This window comes from Camelus bactrianus, chromosome 28, assembly GCF_048773025.1.
Source record: "Camelus bactrianus isolate YW-2024 breed Bactrian camel chromosome 28, ASM4877302v1, whole genome shotgun sequence".
Classification (NCBI taxonomy): Eukaryota; Metazoa; Chordata; class Mammalia; order Artiodactyla; family Camelidae; genus Camelus; species Camelus bactrianus.
The window spans coordinates 8,103,334-8,123,034 of NC_133566.1; the positions used below are offsets into that span (position 1 = coordinate 8,103,334).

The following is a 19,701-nucleotide window of genomic DNA, read 5'->3' on the forward strand; positions in this document are numbered from 1 at the left end:
CAGTGCTTAATAATAATTTCAATTACATTAGATCATGAACTTTATTGTTGAAAGTAAATAGTCTCTGTATTGCAAATAAGTGGAAGAGGGTCGTGGTTCCAGTGGCAGATTTGCTTGTGCGTTACAGAGAGGACAAGTAATCACAGTGTTATGTGTCTTCCCCCCATGCTGTTCCTGTTAGTGTAGCTCCATTCTCATCAGATGTGGCTTCTATAATAAATGTTTCTTCTCTCTGGTTTGTATCCCAGCCAGCGGCTTAGCGGCCCAAGTTAAGTGCTTCCGACCCGCTGCATGTGGCTGGGTCGTTCTCCCAGTGGTCTGCTCAGTGGTCATCTTCTGAAAACACTAAGACCAATTCAAATTCTGAACTAGGAGGATGAGCCGTTTTATGTTCCCCAAATGCTTCTAGCAAGTTGCCCCGTATTTTGTTTGTTTTCTTCAATAGTCCTACCTTACTGCCGTTCAGGGAGACAAGAGAATATCATTTAGCAGGATGTTTAAAAGTAGCTTTCTGTCAACTTACACCTGACAGAGGACAGTTCTTGCCCATTGGATACTGTTGTGCTTATAAATTTTAAGGAACGGCTGACTCTTTTTTTTTTTTTTTTTTTTTGCCTTGTGGGATATTGCGTTCATAGTGGGAGAAATTCTTACAACAGTGTGTACACTTGGAATTAACACAGTAGCTATGTTAAGGAATTCAAAACAGCTTAAATGAAAACAGTGTGAATTGTGTGTATATATACATATTTACCGTGTTAACTCATGTGTCCGTGGCTTTGATGAGCTTCTCAAAGCCGTTCACAGTTTTACAGAATTAACTTTTCTTTATTCTAGCTGCAGAGCTCCCAAGGACCAGAGTGACTATGAGAACAATCTAGCCATGAAGTTGTTCTTGTTCCAGTTTGTCAACTACTACTCCTTGTGTTTCTACATCACATTCTTTAAGGGCAGATTTGTGACTTATCCTGGAGATCTGGTGTATTGGCTGTGAAAATACAGAAATGAAGAGGTGTGAATACAGATTTGTGTTCTGACAGTCTAACCGTTTCATGTTTTCTCTTAGTTGCCCAATGAAGAGTGTCTTTACTCTCTGTTCCTTAGACTTTTTTAGGCATATAATAATGACTTTATTTCATTTTAGAGCTACCTAAAATTTAAATGAGATTTTCTTTCTAATATCCCAGTGTGACCAAGGTGGCTGTCTCCTTGAACTGAAGACACAGCTGACAATAATCATGGGAGGACAGTCAATCTGGAATAACATGCAAGAGGTGTTACTTCCGTGAGTACTAAGTCATGTGATCTTGGGGTGAGAACGGCCCACCCATCCAGGTCATTTTCCTGCATGCCCATCTCTAAAACTGGGGAGACTCTCTGCTTATTAAAGCTCTCTGGATAAGATGATCCAGCCAACATTGTAAACGTACCTGCTGTTTAATAATTATGCTTAGATACCTTCCTTTTTATGTTTAACTTAAATCCTCAAGTGCTATAGTTTCTGCTTATGAGCCCATCATTAGGGACTGACTGATCAGAGCCCTTTGAGAGATGGCCCTTTTTAGGGCCGTGAACTAAGTTTTCCCACAACTTCCCACAAATTTCTCCTCCTTTTACACATGCATTTAAAAATCCATAACAGGAATTTGTTGAGTGCCTAGTATGTGCTAGTCACTGTATTAAATGTTGTACATATATGTGTGTGTGCGTGCGCATGTGTGTGTACAATTTAATCACCCAAACAATCCTTATTCTTAGCTTCCTTTTGCAAATGAAGATCCTGTGGCTTAAAGAGGGTAAATGATTTGCCCAAGCTCTCATTGCCAATAAGAGACCACTGTGGGACTCACATGTAAGACCCTATCTCTCTGAATCCATGTTCTTCTAAGAACAGAGACTCTCTTGTGGTCCTAAGGCACAGGATTACATAATGTTTTAAGAGACACTTGTCTAAAAGAATAACTATAGAGGTTTTGACTTACTGTTCTCTACCTAAAAATGAGAAAAGCAGATGTTAGCAAAGGTCACACTGTCCTTTTGATTTTCAAATAAGCCCAATCCCATATCAAAGTGGACATTCCAGGGTTATCTGTAATTTCTGAACATTTCAAGGAGCTTACAGTATTCACTTTATGTTGCTGTTGTAACAAGTATCCCCAAACGTCACGGTAGTACGAAGAAAAAAGAAAAAGTATCCAGTAAACAACACAAATTTAACCTTGTATCATTCTTGAACGCAGAAGCCTGCTGAAGTCAAATTATTGGCAGGGCTGTTTCTGAAGGCCTCAGGGGAACCTGTATCTTTGACTTTTCTGGCTCCCAGAGGCCACCTGCATTTCTTGGCCTGTGACCTCTTTTCTCTCTCTCAAGGTCAGCATGGTTTTGTGTTTCTGACTCTGATCCTGTGGTCACATCTCCTCTCCTCTCTCCCCTCTTCTGTCTCCCTCTTCCTCCTTTAACGACCCTGGTGATTACAATGGGCCCATCTCTATAATCCAGCTCGTCTCTCTTAGAGTCGGCTGGTTAGCAACCTTAACCGCATCTGCAACCATAGGGCCCCTTTGCCAGGGAACCTGACCTCTTCATATTTTCTGGGGATTAGGACATAGACATCTTGGGAGGGGAATCATTTTTCTGCCTACCACACTAAACTTTTTAAAATAATTTCTGGGTTTGAGTTTCTGTTCTCATGAAACTGTTGATCTCTCTTCTGTCTTGCCTTCCATACAAGCATTCTGCTCCTGGCCAACCTAACTGCAGAGCTCACCCCTCTCTGCGGTGTCCCCCAAAACCACTTACACAAGCAGGCCTTACTGTTGTTTGGAGCATGGAAGAGAAACTCAAACAACTTGAATTTTGAAATAAAAAAACCTCCGTAATTTTAAAATCTTCCATGCCACTATAAAAATTTATATTTTTAACTCCATTTCTTAATTTTTAAACTATTTTAAACTTTGTTACTTTTTAAACTTTACTTTTTTTCTTATCATCCTACATTGTAGGCTCCAGAAACCTGCTATTCTGCCCACCGCATCCAAGTTCCCTTTCATTGTTTCTCCTCCCTTCCCTAATCTTCCTTCTCTCTCCCTTATTACCAAGTTTCTGTCTATTCTTTTTATAGGGCAATTAAATTATTTTTTCTTCCTTTCTTTCTGTTTTTGCCGAGTGAACACCTTTGGGTGTCAGTGTGTCCTTCCACATTTCTTCACAAGGGCTTCATCTTTCAGCTTCAGTATGGATTACTGGGGTCTGTCTCTAAACAAAGGCATTTCCCTTGTCCCCCAGCTCACCACGCCCCTCAAAAAAATAAGATTCTGATCTTTGCTGTGAAATGAATCTTTTTTTTCCCTACTGTGCAGTAGACAACTCTTACCCTGAGCTCACAGTCAGATTTTTTCCAGAGGAGTAAAAGTAGCTCATGTGCAAATAATACTATTTTTCTCTGTGAAAAGAAATAGATCAGATAGAGGAAATACTTAACTCAGATTACTCAAAAGCATTTCCTGAAGGAAATAGGTTAATTATTTAACAAGTAAATTTTGTTGAATCTGGTTATCAGTGAGCTATTTTTACCAATCAAGGAGAAGGATATATTTCCTAAATTGGTACTGAGCAATTCATGTGAAATGAAACTTACTCACATGAACTAGTTTAAAGTAAAGGATGCATTATAGTATCTGTGGTCTGTTTATACCTTTGCTTAAGTAAGCACATTGTTGTAGGTTCCAGTGAGCTGAACTTTGCCTCCATGTATTTCTACTCTGGGCTGAAATATTTAGGGAATATGTTTTGAATTATGTTTCCCTTGTTTGAAAACCAGGAATGCTGAATGGTAGCCAAGTTCGAGGGTGGCTTGCGTTTTCCTCACTGCCTCTTCACTTTGTATAATGTGCCTGTTTCCTTCTTAATTTTTCATATAAAATCCTAACATACCAGAGATCTATCAATTACTCTTGCTGCACCAATACTATACCCATCCTCAAAAATACATAGGAAGGGAAAAGAAAACTTATAAAGGTAGCGAATATTTTCATGCTATGTAGATATGTCTAAAGGAACATAATGAAATGAATTTCACCATAACTCACCTGCCTCCACACCCCAAGTTCCATGTGGATTTCTTGAGTAGGATTCTCGGAGCAAATGAAGAAGGACAGGGATGCCGTGTTCCAGGCTCCCTCTGGGGTCTCCCCAGCACTTGGATCGGCAGCTGGTATAAAGTAGGTCTCAGTCCGAGCCAGCTGAGTGGGTGAGTGACTCACAGGCATCAAATGCGTGACATCAGTGAATTAACAGCATTCTTTGTAGGACTCAGAGAATAAGCTGAGAGCCGTGTGGCCTTCCGTGCCTCACATACTATTTTGATATTGGGGTCATTTCTAGGAATGTTATTCTGTACTTGACAAAAGGCTAGTACAATTCCAGGGTTAAGCAACTTGCCCTAGGGAAATTTTATGATAAAACATTAAGAAAAATAGTTAAATGCCCAAAATGACATAGCATTGTCCTTTGGTGTTTAGATAATGTATGGCTGTAATTTTCTTACTTTATATGTTTTCTACATTTTCCACCGTGTGTATGCACTACTATATAGTAAGAAAAAGCAAATGTTTAAAAGAGAAAATCTCTTTCTCCAGATATGATTTGGTTAGAGGATGTGTCAGATACATATAATAAGAGAATCTTAAATACATGTGTCCATAATTCACTCTTTAATTTCAGGAACAGGACTCAGGAATGAAATAGATTAAGAGAATCAAAGATACTTGTATTCAAGATAAGCAAGTGGGAGTGTCGTCAACAGAAACGGTGATAATCTATAATGCAGGGATTAAATGTGATAATGAAGGTACAAAGACAACATGAAGTAGAAAATGCCACTTGGCAAGCAGTGAGTAAAGGGAAATTTACCATGATTATGCCAATATGTGTGGTCAATTCCCAAGCAAATGATTGTGTAACCCCTGCTAGAGGGAGAAAGCTTCCAGCCTTGGCTGGAGACGGGGGTGTATCCAGTGTCTGTACTTTTTAAAATGTCTACAGGTGCTTCTCATGTGCAAATTGATATCCCTGCACAAGAACCATATCCCAACAGAAAACCCAAAAGACCGAGGACAATGATGCATAGACGACTGCCCAAGCTTTTCTGCCACAGAAGAGTCGTTCCAGTCAGGAAGACTGAGCAAGAGGCTCAGAGCCTTAGCTAAGGACAAGCCAGCCGGGACATCTAATACGACCTAATGCCATCGACGGGAGAGGGCAGTTCAGCACAAGAAGGGAGCGCCCTTTGAGTTAACAGGGAAGTTTCATCCTGTATCCAAACTGTGTTGGATTTGGGTTCCGGAGGGTAAAAGCCCTGCTTCCCTGGGGCATGGACTGGATTCCACAGGAGGCTGAGACACGAAGTATGAGGCAGAGAAAAATTCCCCCAGGAGACTCCCGAGTCTGGGTGCCAGGGAGGGTGATGGACGAGCGCGGTCCCAGCGCCACCCTCACTGCAGGGCTCTGAGGGGCTGTGGAGCTGTGCGCTCCCAGCCGGACCTCAGACCTGACTGCAGCACGCTGGGCTGCGGCCTGGGGAGTGGCTTGAGCAGCAGGCTGTCCCCGTCATTCTCGTAGGTGCTGCAGTGACCCCCACCCCTGTGGCCACGGCATTCCCAAGCCAAGGGTCTAAGTGACTTCAACCCTATTTCCAGGTGACCACAGCCGGTTAGCCTGTGCTGCTCAAAAGGAAGATCCCACATGGGGTTTTGATGTGGTAGGGGGGTTGCTAATACCTGGCCTGCTTTGAATTGTTTCATCCTGACAGCAGCCCAGGCAGTGAAAGTTTCATCTCCCAATTTTATTTCAACTTTTTTTGTTGAAAGTATAGTTGGTTTACAATATTGTGTTAATTCTTGGTGTACAGCATAGTGATTCAGTTATACATACATATATATATATTCCTTGTCATATTCTTTTTCACTATAGGCTATTAAAAATTACTGAATGTAGTTCCCTGTGCTATACAGTAGGACGTTGTTGTTTGATGCAAAAATTACTAAACAAAGTATTTTCAGACTAAACATAGCCATGTATATGACAAAGTTGAGTTTATCTCAGGATTTAAATGTGGTTTTGATCTCCAGGGTCTCTTTATCAACTTATCATAAGTAAAGAGCCTGTGGACCACTTTTCAGACAAATGTTTTAAAATCATAAGATTTAGAGAATAAAGAAGGAAGATAATTATACTGAAAAGCAGATATCAAAATACAGAAATGGGCATTTGTGATACAGTAATATCTGAATTATTGGAAGAAAGTGTTGAATAAGAGGATCCAGTGGTGGGTCTACTGACCGCAACATTCTGCCACAGCAGTGAGTGTAAATCATCTTCTGAGATCCTCAACAATTGCATTTTGAATGTAAATAAACTTAAATAACAAATAAGCCATGAAGTGTGGATTCAGATTCAGGGGTATCTCGAGTCCTTATCGCCACCCCTTCCCAGAGCTCCCTGCTCTTCCCCTAAAGTTATTGAAAGAAATGGGGAAAGATTGTGAAGCGAAGGGCATGTTCCATTGCAAAGAAATCTCGTAGCAAACCTGGGAGCATGGCCAGGGAAAGGTTAATGCTGAGATCAGAGGCAGTGGGAAACCAGCAGGGGCAGCTCTTTACAAGTCACATCATATACTCTGTGTGTGTCCATGTGTGTCTGCATACAGACTTGTGGGCAAGTATGATGTATACACCAGCCTTTCCTGTGAAGCCGCCTCACTGTCCAAATTTGAAATCCATCCAAACGTGCAGTGAAGTCAGCCGAACCTCAGCCAGACGCTAAGTTGTCTGTTGTTGCTCTGTCTCTTCTGCTGAACTCCACGAGTAAACAAAGCGCCAGCTGTTGCTTTCAGGGACAACAGCTCTGTAGGCTACAGGTCCATGCATTGTTTCACTGCCAACTCCGATTTCATTTCAGGACAAATTGCCATTTGAAAAAGGGGGAAGCATTCAGTTGGCCCACAAGCCTCTGAGTGAGGAAAAAATACAACCTTAGAGACAGCTCTGTGGGACAACATCCAGGAGGGGGCAGAGCACTGGGCTGCGAGTCGAGGCTGTGTTTCTTTCAAGCTCTGCACTTTGAGGCGGCATGTCACTTCTTTGGCCCTTGATTTGTTCAGCTTAAATTAGGGTCTTGGACCTGTTCGATCCAACGTTAGAGTATCACTTTTCTGCTCAGTGACCCTCCATGGCTCTGCAATTCCTTCAGAGGGAAAAATGCCCACATCCTCACTGCAGTCTCTTAGGCTCCACCCCCAAAACCACCACTTATTTCCTATTCACTCTGGCCCACACCAGCCTCCATGCTGTCTGTCCAGCGTGAGGGAACTCCAGGCCTGAGATCACCGTTCCCTCTGCCCCTCCTCTGCCCGGCCCTTCCCTCCGTCTTTGCCTAATTCAAAGGTCACTGCCCCATCCCCACTCCTCCCTACCACACATTCCTCGTCCTCCTTTATTTTACCCACAGCACTTATCACCAGCTCACATACCCTGTATTTCTTTCTTTTACTTATTTTCTCTGACGATTTTGAGACTGGAAAGGCCACGGTGGATAATAGCAGAGAACTGGGGGAAAAAAGACAAGTGAGGGAAGGTATCTTCTAAAAGCTAAAATGCCCACCTGAAAAGGAGGTAGGAGATAAAGTAGTAGTCGTTACAATTTTGGTAAACCCAAGGTACATAGTCAGGACTAGTTTTCACAATATTTGGGGGTAGGGAGGCAGCAATAAAAGGAAATTTATCCTGAAAACAAGAAATTAAATTCTTGGGAAGATGATGTTTTCACCTTGAAATGTCAGTAATACTTTAATGACCTTGGTCTGATAATATCCTGCCTTATAATTTGATCTGTTTGGCAGCTGGGTCATGAAACTAATGGTGCCACAGTTTCGGGAGCAGAACAGAGCACCCCACGATGGGAACGGGACAACCATCTGTATCCCATGGGCAAATTGGGTTTATTTTATGAATACCTTGAAATGAGCAAGTCATCAGTGGAGATTTCTGTGCTGTCGGTTATACTAGAGTATGTTTTGGGTCTCAGAAGCATCAGTTACCGACCCAAACAATGACCTAGCATACCGAAACGGAGCCTGCTTTTCTCCATTAAATGCAATTATGCAATCAGGCTTTCAAATAGGGTGCCTGTGTGTATCTTTGTCAATATTTATGTTGTACAAAGCTGAAGATTTACTGCCAAGGAATGAAATGGAATACTCATTCAGGTACGTCTCCACCATTGATTCTCAGATCCTTCTGGTCATGTCGTCTAAGGATGAGCTCAGAACCGTTACTAGATGTGACTCAGCTCGGGCTGCAGCCCATGTGGCACAGCTGTTGGCTGATCTCCTTCTAAACAGAGTCATGTGAGCCCGCCAGCCTGTGCAGAAAGCCCGCAAGAGCATCCTGCCTCACAGCAGCAAGGGTCACAAGGTCACCCCTTCCACATCTCACACCTGCCTTTGACATTGTTCCTATCTCTTCTGGCCGATGGTTTCTGCCTGGTTCCTTGAGTGACCTCATGGTACATCACTGGCTTGAATTCAGGATGAATTTGCTGATCTGGAGTATCGGTTGAGAAAAGATCCCCTCCTTCTCCAATGTCTTTGTCCATTTCTGTACATTTGCTTGGGCTCTGTTTCTCTTTGGTTGAACTTGGTTTTGAGCTCTCATTTGCCTTTAAATGGTTGCATCTCAAAATAGATTTCCATAGGAAATGTCATCTTTTCTATTATGCATGGCGCACTTTTATCTACTAGAAGGCTGATGATGTGCACGTTTTGTATCTGAGCCTTTCAGCTCACCACTGCCTTGAATTAGTTTTTTGGTCTTTTTTAAGCTTAGGAGACAGGAAAGGAGTTTGGTCAATAGGCTTTGCATTTATGCATGCAAGTTCATGTCTGCAAACGCACCCCTTTGTGCTTCCTGTTTATAAGGCTACAGATAGAGGGAGGTATTTTTTTTCCTAAATTAAATTCTATATATAAAATAATTGCTTTTAAAAATATACATTATACATGGAAACGCGTCTGGTTCCTTCGGTGAGTGAAAGGTCATCTTGTGGCATCTTCAGTCAGCTATGCTTTGTGGCCTGGTGTCTGATTTGAGTTTCATCTTTGCTTTTGTTGTGTTTCGTGACCAGGTTCCTTTAAGGGTGCAGCTGCAGTCCCTGGTGTAGAAGTTATGTTCGTTTATTCTGCTTATTTTCAAAAGGACTATAAGCCAATGACCTGTTATTCCAAAATGAGTCATAATTGTAAATATGTCTTATTGAGGCTATTATCAGCATTAATAATAACAACAACATTCTGGGGGCAGCATATCATTTGGTATTTTATCACACACGAAAAAAGCCTTGGAAAAAAGTTATTGTTCTAGTTAAGTCAAATAAAGGTCATTGAAAGGAAAAGTTGTACGCTTTTGGGAGAAATTGATAGGACATTTAGAACTTTATAGTCTCATTTAAATACCAATTAAATAATTCAGCCTCCCCCTACCCTACAAAACAGATGGAGTAACAGCTATTCCAGAGATTTTTCAGATTTATTCGTTTTCCTATTCTCTAAATAATCCCTAATGAATTAGAAAATTCAATCCATTTCTGAGAGTAGGCAGTCTGTTATTCTGTATTCAACGCTGGAGTTAAACTTATTTTGTGTTCTTTTTGTTCATGGGAGATAGAATTTCCAAGTGCTTTATGAATTATTTTTGTTCCTCTAAAATAAAATGCCTTTAGTGGTGATCTCCTGACCTCAGTTTCCTCCTCCCAGTTTTCCCCATGATCATTAATGACACCCCACCTGCAATTTAGTTATGCATCTTAGCTGCTGAAGGGGAACAGCTTCTGACAGATGACCCTGGAGCCCTCCACCTGTGCTTCATTAGGCCTCGCACCCAGCAACCAACCCTAGTCTCCTTCGCCTGAAGTATCTTTCTCTGCTTTTCTGCCTGGAAGGACTCTTGCCAAGCCTTGGCAGGGACCCCTCCACGTTTTAGAAATTTGCTGCTCTCCTCCCTAGGCATGAATTGCACTTGATTCTTGTCTTGATGGTGCGTGATCGTGTCCGTGTCCATCGTGCTCCCCGGCTGGACTGATCCTGTCGAAGGCAGTAGTCAGGCTTTTCACCTTCCCTTCCATGTCTGGAGCACCACAGCCTGGACCCTGGTTCTCATACATGTTTAAGTGACTTGAGCTTGGAGTTTCAGCACACTCACATACAACTATTAGATGAGTTGGCGGTAACATTGCCCCCAAGCCCCCACAAGGTTCTATAGGGCATATGTTTTTTTCTGAGTGAAATTTCTCTTTTATTTGTTTTAGAGAATTCCCCACTTTCCTTTGGGATTATTAGAGTAATCCTGAGTTGTTAACCACAATAGCTCTTCCCCCACCAGTGAATGATCCTGCTGTCTGAGAACTCAGACAGGGGACATAAGAGAAATAATCTATCAGCCTTAAAATCTGGAAGCCATAAGATACCGTTTTGTACTTAGAGCACTCAAAGCACAAACACCAGTCTCTCAAGAATTTGACGCTGCCTTCCCAGAGGGCGGGTGCCGTAAGTGAAATGCAGTGAGTGAGGCAGTGAGATCTCTTCTTCTCTGGTGCTGCCTTTTCCACCCTTGTTGTGTTAACTTGATCTTCCCTTCATATATTGTGTTCTCCATTTAATTTACTGCAGTTAATATCAGTTGTTCTTCAACATCTCCTTGCACCCGCCCCCTCCATTCCCACTCTCTCCAGTGCTCTCCCACCCACGCAGCTCCTGTGCTCTCCAGGACCAGGCCTGTCTGCCCCACGCCCTCACCTCTGTTCTGTCTGCTCACCACCTGCACTGACATTTCCTTAACTCTGCAGAATGAACTTTCAAAATGGCAGCTGAGTAACTGGGGGGGGAGGGATTGTAGACCTCTCATCTCTTTACTGATTCATTCGTTTATCCATCCAACAAACACTGAGCACCTGCTATGCCAAACACTGTATCAACTGCTGGGGAGACCAAGACAGGTAAGACTTGGTGTCCGCACTCCCCAGGCCAGGCGAGGCTTGGCGAGTCGTTGATGGATTGCTCAGCAGGTGAGCACACATTGGACTTCCTAGAGCTGGAAATATTTGAACTGAATCTTGAAAGGTGAAAAGAAGTTAGCTCTCTAATGTGTGGTAGAGGGAGTGTACACTTCATGCAGAGAGGTAGAGACATGTAAGAGTACACGGCATGAAGCGGCTTGGCCAGACTGAAGAACAAGTAGGGCTAGAACAAAGGATCCATAGGTGGGAATATCAGGTGCACAAGGCCTCTGTCACGATGGGCCTTGTGTGATTAGACTTGAATCTACCCTTAGAGAAACAGGGATATATTGGAATATTTTTAAGCAAGAGAATTGCATAATGTTTATGTTGAAGAAGATCTGGTTATTCTGGCAGGAGAATGGAAGATACTATTTTTGGGGGGAGGCCCATATTTTGGGGGGAAAGGATATTTCGGGGACCACCGCAGGTAGCCCAGGCAACAAGTGACATACGCCTGTTGAGAGGCCCTGGGCAGAGAGAGAGAGAGACATGGGCGGCAGAAGTGGCGACTGCTGTAGAGGGGACTGCAGGGCCGGGGCGGCGGGCTACAGAGCTGCTGAGGTGACTTTCCAGGGACCCATCCGGAGAGCGGATCTGCAGGGGGAGTGTAAGGGGAGGAGCTGGTTTCGAGGAGATGGTTCTGTGTGTGGCATTTTGAGTGCAAAATGTCTATGGGACATCTAAGGAGTCATGTCCATTGTTAAGCTAGATTCACCAGTCAGGAGCTCAGAGGAGCTGTGGGTGAGGCCGTGGGGGCGATTCAGTCCTGCCAAGCGGAGGATTGAAGACGAGGCCTGGGGAAAAGGGCCATGTACATAGAAAATGGGAGAAGAGAAATCCACCAAGAGAAAGAACAGCAGAGCAGTTGGCAGAAAACTAGTTGAGGCAACACAGAGAAGGCTGTAACCTGGCTTAAGAGGGATTTGAACACTGACTAAAAGCAGCATAGTGAGAAAGGGGGGTGTGTGGGGCAATAAAGCAAGAGCTAAAGCCCACCTTTAATTGCCAAGACTGGGGAAAAGGAGGAGGAGGACTAAGGTAGCCTTTAAAAAACAGATCTGTATGTATCTGTGTGTGTGCATATGTGCACACAGATTTTCTGCCTGGGCTTTTTAAATTTATTTAAGTAAAACAAAAATTAAGGGGGGGAAACGTTCCACTGAGAGGAAAATATTTGTCCACGGCAAAAGCTACTGGTAATCAAATAAACAGGAGCTGAAAATGCCCATTGGTTTGAAACACGCAGCCACCGGCAGTGCAACTCCTGTCTCAGTGCCGCGGTGAGGGCCATGGGGGATGCAGGGCTCTCAGCCCTCTAGGAGTCGTCTGCGCAGGTACTTCTCCAAGAAACTGGACTTTAAAGGGAAGAAGAAAGTGTAGAAAGTATCAGAGAGCAACACAGGGCTGTGAGAGAGGCTTGGGCGAGGGTTAGTTTTGTTTAACTGTGGGCGTTTCTGGCCTTGATGAGTTGCTAGGCCTTTGCTGTTGTTGGTCTTTGTTCCAAAAGCTTTTTAGAAAGTTCTTCTTGCTTGAATATCTGAACAGATTAAATCATGTTGGGTTATTTCTGGTGATTTATTTTTTAATTAAAAAATTATCTGGAATTTATTTTAATGTCAAAAGTGGGGACACTGTGCCAGGTCTTCCAATGATTTAGCTAATTACTCCAGTACTTGAATCCACTGATTTGAAGTGTCAGTTTTTTAATACTACTAAAATCTTATAAATATCCACGTGTATTCTTGAAATGTATTCTATTTCATTCATACTCTCAGTGCACTATTTCTATACTGTTTCCATGACCATAGATTAATACCTCCTAGAGTTGGTCCTATTTTATCCATTTACAGAATGTCCCTAATACTACAAATTCAAACATCCCTCCTTATTATTTTATTTGTATATTTGTGTATATTTCTGGAAGAACTTTAGGATCACCTTTCAGATTTTTTTCTTAAATCCATTTGGGATTATTAACTAAATTTGCATTCAGATTCTAAATTTATTTTGGAGAAAAAATGTTCTATGTCCCCCAAACGTGAGTCTGCCCACTGAAGAGTATGGTGCATTCTACTGTTCATTCAATCATCATTTTTTTTCTTTTTTTAAGTCATTTATCAGAATCATTTTAACATTTTCATTCATTTATTTCTGTGCCATTGTTGTCATTATAAATGGCACCTTTTCTGGGTTTTGAACTGGGTTGATTGTTAATAAAGTCTTAATTTCTGGCTTCTCTTGAATAAGAAGGAGATCTGACAGTGTGAGGCCCTATTTCCAATATGGTGACGGTGAGCAATGCGTCTCATTATGATGTCCACTTGCCAATTTGCCAGTGGCTGCACCCACTCCCCACATTTCTGCTACTTACCTGCCCCCCGTAGGCAGATGAGTTCATGTAGGGTTAGGTGGGTTATGGACACAGATACTGATGTCACTGCTGCCACACTGCTGACCCTGTGGCTTCACTAACTCTGGTTCTTTCTCTCTGACCTCCCTGAAGATGACAGCTCCTTTTGGGCTGTGGACCTGCTGCATCTTTCCAGCACTGTCGGCTTTTCTGCAACACACCCCTGCCTCTCAGGTCAGAAGCAAATGTCAGCTCCTCCTACCCGTCCACCCCATCCACGGTCTTGCCGTTCCTGGCGAGAGTGGTCCCTACCCCTTGACTGAGCAGTAACCCTAAAGGGCTATAAACTTGCCTCTAATCCACTGTCTTAGTTACATTCCTGTGCTAGTTTACTTTAAAGGTCTGCCAGTTAGGAGGGGAGGGTCTAAAATTCTTTTAGATCTCTGGCCTTATCATTTCTAACCGCTCCCCGACCCCATGGAACAGCTTACCACAGATCTCTGCTGCCCCGTCTGTAGCAATGCCCTGTAAATTACAGACAAAGAGAAAAGAACTTCTAAGCCACCACCATAACTTTGATTTCCTGTGACCACACAGACCATAGAAATATCAAGATAAAAATTCCTGAAGAAGGATATTTTGCTTAGCAAGACACTTTAATTGCATACCTTTCTGTGACTTGTAATAACTTCATAGACTCTCTGAATGGGCTGCACTCACCTTCCCAGACTCAAGGGAGCTTCCTCACTTGCCTATCTTCAGTGTATTTCCTCCAACATTCTCTATGCATAGCTTTCCCAAAGGTACATTTCTTATTTCTATTTAAATTGTTAGATACATCCACAATATTCTTTTTTTAATCCTCAATTACAAACCATCTTCCAAGATTGTATTATTTCAACATCGAGAGTGAATAATATGCTTCAAGATTCCAAAGTTTATTACCACCAAATAACTATGGTTGGTTGAAGATTTTTAAGTATGTTATTCCTACTAAGGGTATATATGTGAAAGAAACAGGTTGTAATTAGTCTTCTTCCCAGGGATTTTATATTTGCCTTTTGTTTGGATTCTTTCACTGTTGAACATTATTATTACCATGAATGTCTTTTCTCTTTGGGATTTAGTTCACCATTTGCCCCTCTCTCTTACAGGAGTAAAGGAAATGATGTTGTCCTTCCATCCATCCACCACTCCATGTTGTGTGTCCATTCCTTCAACAGGTATTCAGTTTGGGTTCACCACCTTATTTGTGGCCTCTTTCCAGTGGCCCCTCTGTTGGCTCTGGAGAACAATATGTTGGAAATCAGAGTGGGTACGTGGAAACTTGACTATCCAGTACAGACGCATGGTGACAGAAAAAGCCCAGGACATCGCAGCGTGGCAGCCAACCACGCAAGGAACAGCAATTCTGGCTGTGGTGGACCCATGTGAATAAAAAGGCTCCATGGGGTGAAGACTTAGAAAAGTCCAAAACTGCATTGGCGTTGCTTCCTATGGAATCCAGTTTTGGGTATTGTTTAATATGAGAGGGAGATGCTAACGCTATCATTGTTATAAACAACATAGTTGTTGTAACTGTAATTGTTATTATTTTAAATATATATTCTTTGTAATTATTATTTGTGACTTACAAGACCCTTACAGAGGCAGTTGTTAAGAAGCGTGGCCATTATACTGTTACTGAAGTGTTAATTCAGTAGAAGTATGGTAATAGCATTAATAAGTACTCACTCTTTTGATCCTCACATGACTCTAAAGGTTACCCAGCAGTGCTTGTATGATGGAGATAGAAATCTATCCATTTAAGAGTTTGTAGAACCTAAAATAAGAGCAGTCATTCCACCGTATTTGACCATATATTCCAGACTATCAGTTTAAAGTAGGAATTACCTTATGAGGCCATATAAACCCTTTGTGCATCCCCAATCATTCATTAGCTTCCTGGTCCCCTGGGGCAGATGTTCTTCCAGAAGGTGTTCCCATCTCTCCTCCACACCCCACTCTTGGCCTTTGCTACCCACTGTTGGTCATTAGCTAAGCATCCTCATGTCCTGCATGTGTCTGAGCTGTGAGGGAACAGAACTCAGCTGCTTACAAACTGTATTGACTATGACCAGTCTGAACAGTCTCTCTCCTTCCCTGCCCACACCCCCACAGGGCAACAGGGGGCTCACAACCACAGCGATTCCCATGCCAGCCCATCAGTGAACCTTCTTCCCTAGAAATATTCTTACAACCAGGGCTGTTTCCTCCCTTACTTCACTGCCAGTTTCACTCCCAGGTTACAGTCCCCAACAAAAGGCTATCCCAGTTTGAATTTCTTAATCAAGTCACATTGACCTGAGTATCTGGCATTTTCCTATGAGCACTCATAGAAACAGAACAGGGCCTGGCAGTGGCTGTGGGCCAGGTTCCTGGGTGAGGGCACTTGCTGGGCCCTTCAGGTTCTGTAGCCTGGCCCGAGCTCAGCTCCCAGCACGGCGTCTTCCCATCTGCATGATTTCGAGCCAGGCTTCAACAGTTCAGAGCTTCATTCTTTAATCTGCAAACAGAATAATTCCCTGCTGCATATTTTAAGACTGTTATGTACCACAAAGGGTGCTTAGGGAATTCAGTGAGTCAATGCATGGAAGTCACACAGCCTGGTCCTCAGGGAATGTTAGTTTTCTTCATTATGCAGCATCGATAAAATTGGCTGCACAGACTTGGCCAGGTATCAAAGCTACAGGCACAAGAATTTGACAATGAGTCACTGTCTGGATCATAGTCACAATTTTACACAGTAAAACAAGCTACCTGGGACCACCCAGCTGTCAGCCCACCCGACTCCCCACCCCAAGAACCCGCAATTTATCTGATTTGCTTGCTACCCCTACTTTTTGGAGAAAGTTGGCAAATCACACACAGTCAATGACTGCTAGGTTATGACCATTACCATTCACTCAAATTGCCCTATTTTCAGTATCCACTCTGCTGCAAAACATAGACTAATGTTCAGAAATATGACAGCAAGGCCTTTCCCGTTCCACAGTCAGAGAACTATGAATCTGTCATGTTTAATATGCCATGTGACAATAAGCAATGCAGGAAAACAGGCTCCTGTGCTTTAAGAAAGTTTTTAACAATGACGTTTGAAACTAAAAGTGTTTTTGTTTGACCTTCAGTTAACCAGAAAATTCAATTGACTCCTATTCCCCATTACTCAGGTGTCTTGGTTTGATTGTATTAGGCACTTTTTCCTCATCTCCCCAGCATGGCTTTGCTCCATCAGCACAGATGGAGTGTCTCCAAGGCTGCTCCAGGTGCATAGGCGTGTGTATGCATACATGTGCACCCACTGATTGCTGCCACTGATTCATCTCCAGGAGTTGTTCTGTCTTATAACTCAAGCATTGCTTTATTATATCCTAGAAAACTGCCTTTAGATCATTGATTGAACTATAGACCAACCTCTTGCCCAAATTAGGAAGTGACATCTTCCAAGACACAGGTCCTGTGTGCTTGTATATATGTATAAGTAAGAATTAAATATGCATGTCACCCCCTCACATATTCAATTTGAGCCTTCCCAATTGAATGTGCACAGTAAAGGCTAACTTCCCATAACAGGAGAACTTTTAGGAAGTAAGAAGAAGGAATTAGCCACCAGGGAGAAGACAGGATATCAAGCAGGAGTTTGGTATAAAGTCATTTATTCTAAAGCTGCTCTGGCTCAATAAATAAGTGGAATTGACACTGTTGTATCATGCCAGAGCATCTGCTATTGAAGGCCGATTTTAATTTACTTTGATATAAGTGGAAAATTGTGTCAGAACAGCATGGGAAATGAAGAACACTGCATCTATCTGTACTCCTGAAGTGTGTTTCAGAGCTGCTCAATTTTGAGGAATATTATCTTGTCTGGAGACAATAGAATTATTTTCATTGTTGGAATTTTTGTAGCTTCCAGAAGCACATGTGCAGGTGATTCTGTAAAAGTCTAGAGTTGACTTAAATAGCAGGAAATTTTAGCCTATTGAAATCAGGAGAAGTGAAATATTTTTGCCTACCACCACCACCACCACCAGGCAAGCACGTGTACATCCAGAGAGATTTCACATCAGAGGGAATGACAAAGCTGGTTCTGTTACCGAGGGCAAACTTGTTCTGCTCACGGTACAACAGTGATAAATAAATAAATCAGGAGACAAGGTTTTGGGGCAAGGAATAGTAACTTTATTCAGAAAACTGGCAGACCAAGAAGATGGCGGACTAATGTCCTGGAGAATCATCTTTCCCAAGTCAGAATTAAGGCTCCTTTTAAACTAAAAAGGGGAGGGGTGTGGTTGGTTGTGCAAACTTCTTGCTGCAGGCATTCTTTGTTCTTGCAGCCATTCTTGGGTTAGGCTATGGTGTCTCTCTAAGCCTCCAACAAAACAAAAGTTATTCTCTATTTTGCAACTTGCCATCTCTGCGTAAGTGCAGAAGTGCTAACATCCTTAAAGGTCAGAGCCCCGAGAATAGGCTTTCCTGTAGGTTTTAGGCTAAAGGCAACGTTGTTTTACAAAAGGTGCAGAGCCAGCAAGATTAAGCCTGGAAAACAGGGCACAGTGCTTCAGACTGAAGGAACAGATCCAATATGGCGTCAGATTTGTTCTCTATTACAGTTTGAGTTAGGGGAAATTTTGCAGCAGAAAATCCCCTCAGTTGTTTTTCTTGCTTTGCCTGAGATATTGTTTGTTGGCTTGTGGTCTCATGGTATCTAAACCGTATGATCAGATGAATACTATTAAAATCATATGGTGCAGAAAACATAACTGCTTCAAAAAATGACTGAAACATTTAGATTTGTTTATTCCCATAGAATTTGGATTGAATCTATTCTCGACTTTTTTCTTCCTTCAAACCAGTTTTTTACTGGAGGATTTAAAGCCCAAATTAAAGAATTTTGGAGAAGACTCATGTAATTTATAAGAGCTTTACATTCGAATTTAAGACTGACCCATATTTATACTTTTAATCAAGGAACACAATAAACTTGTTTAGTCAATCATTTATGGCGTTTTTAACTTTATCCATGTAATCTTTTGGAAGTTGAGAGACTTAGACAATTGATATAACAAAACAGGTATCAATGCTTGACTCTGTGAATGAAAGAATCCCAGTATAGTTTCCTGAAAGTATATTTTATTAAAAATAATAAAGAATTCTTGCTCTCTAATAAAGCAACAGACAGAAGCACATACTGAGTGTTTAAAATAAATAAGACTCTGGAAAAAATTATCTAAACAACTCAAGATAGTATAGAGAAAAAAGTATGAACTTGAAGGAAAATACATATTGTGCAATTAATATCCTATTTTTAAGAAGCAAATGATAAGAAAACCAATTTTTAAATGATTTATCAAAAAAGGAGTTATATAAAGTCAACTTATTTTCACAAGTGTTACATAAAAAGGGCTATCTAAATCTATATTATTAAAGAATAAAATATACCAAATATATCTCCAAGGTTAATTGATTTTCATGATATTTATACTTTTTGAAAATGTAACTTACATATACTTATCCAAGCAGGTCTTGACATAACCACAGTACCCTAGTATACAGTTATACCTATACCACATAAAAAATGAGAAGGCAAGGATAAGGCCCTTGCTTACGAACTGCCACTGGACTTCTGGATATTCCCTTAGGTTAAAGACCAAAAGCAAAGTAACTATTCTACTTTGAAGAAGTCGCTCAAAATTTTAAGACATTCACTATCTATATCCAGTTACAGGAAAGACAAGTTTTCTGAAGCTTAAAAAAAAGAAATCAACTGCTGAAAATGAAATTATGTAATGTCTCATGACCATAAATATAAAGGCTCTAAAGTAATGCTCCGTTTACTTTTTTTTTTACAAGCACAGGTCATGATCATCACTTTCACATTCCATTTATGCTAGATGAACGAACTCTCTCAACATGCCCAATTCTGAGAGTTAAGTGTGTGTGAAAGCCGTCAGTCAACTTCCTTATTGGGAAAACACAGTTTAGTTTAAGTGGGAAACAACACTACATACATATATATGAGGAGGAAAAAGTTCAAACTGGGAATAACAGTGAAAACTGAGGGAACTGAAAATCGGCAGAGCAAACATACTGAGAATCCAAAGTGTTTTAACTACAACCCATTTACCTTAAGCTAGATGAACGAACGTCTTTCAACATGTTCAATTCTGAGATATAAGTGTGGGTGAAAAAAGTCAATCAGATAG

At 41.7% G+C, this 19,701-nt stretch overlaps 1 long non-coding RNA gene across 8 annotated transcripts in view; it reads left to right on the forward strand.

Moving 5' to 3' along the window:
* LOC141575409 (uncharacterized) overlaps positions 1–18,494 on the forward strand; it is a 65,724-nt gene extending 47,230 nt beyond the window's left edge. For 6 of the 8 annotated variants that reach the window (XR_012502934.1, XR_012502937.1, XR_012502939.1 and 3 more), the window contains 2 exons: positions 1,188–1,285; positions 4,723–18,494. This is a non-coding gene — a long non-coding RNA (uncharacterized LOC141575409). The remainder of the gene's footprint in view (positions 1–1,187; positions 1,286–4,722) is intronic. The other 2 variants (XR_012502936.1, XR_012502935.1) reach the window with 2 other exon arrangements.
* The last annotated feature ends 1,207 nt before the right edge of the window (positions 18,495–19,701 follow it).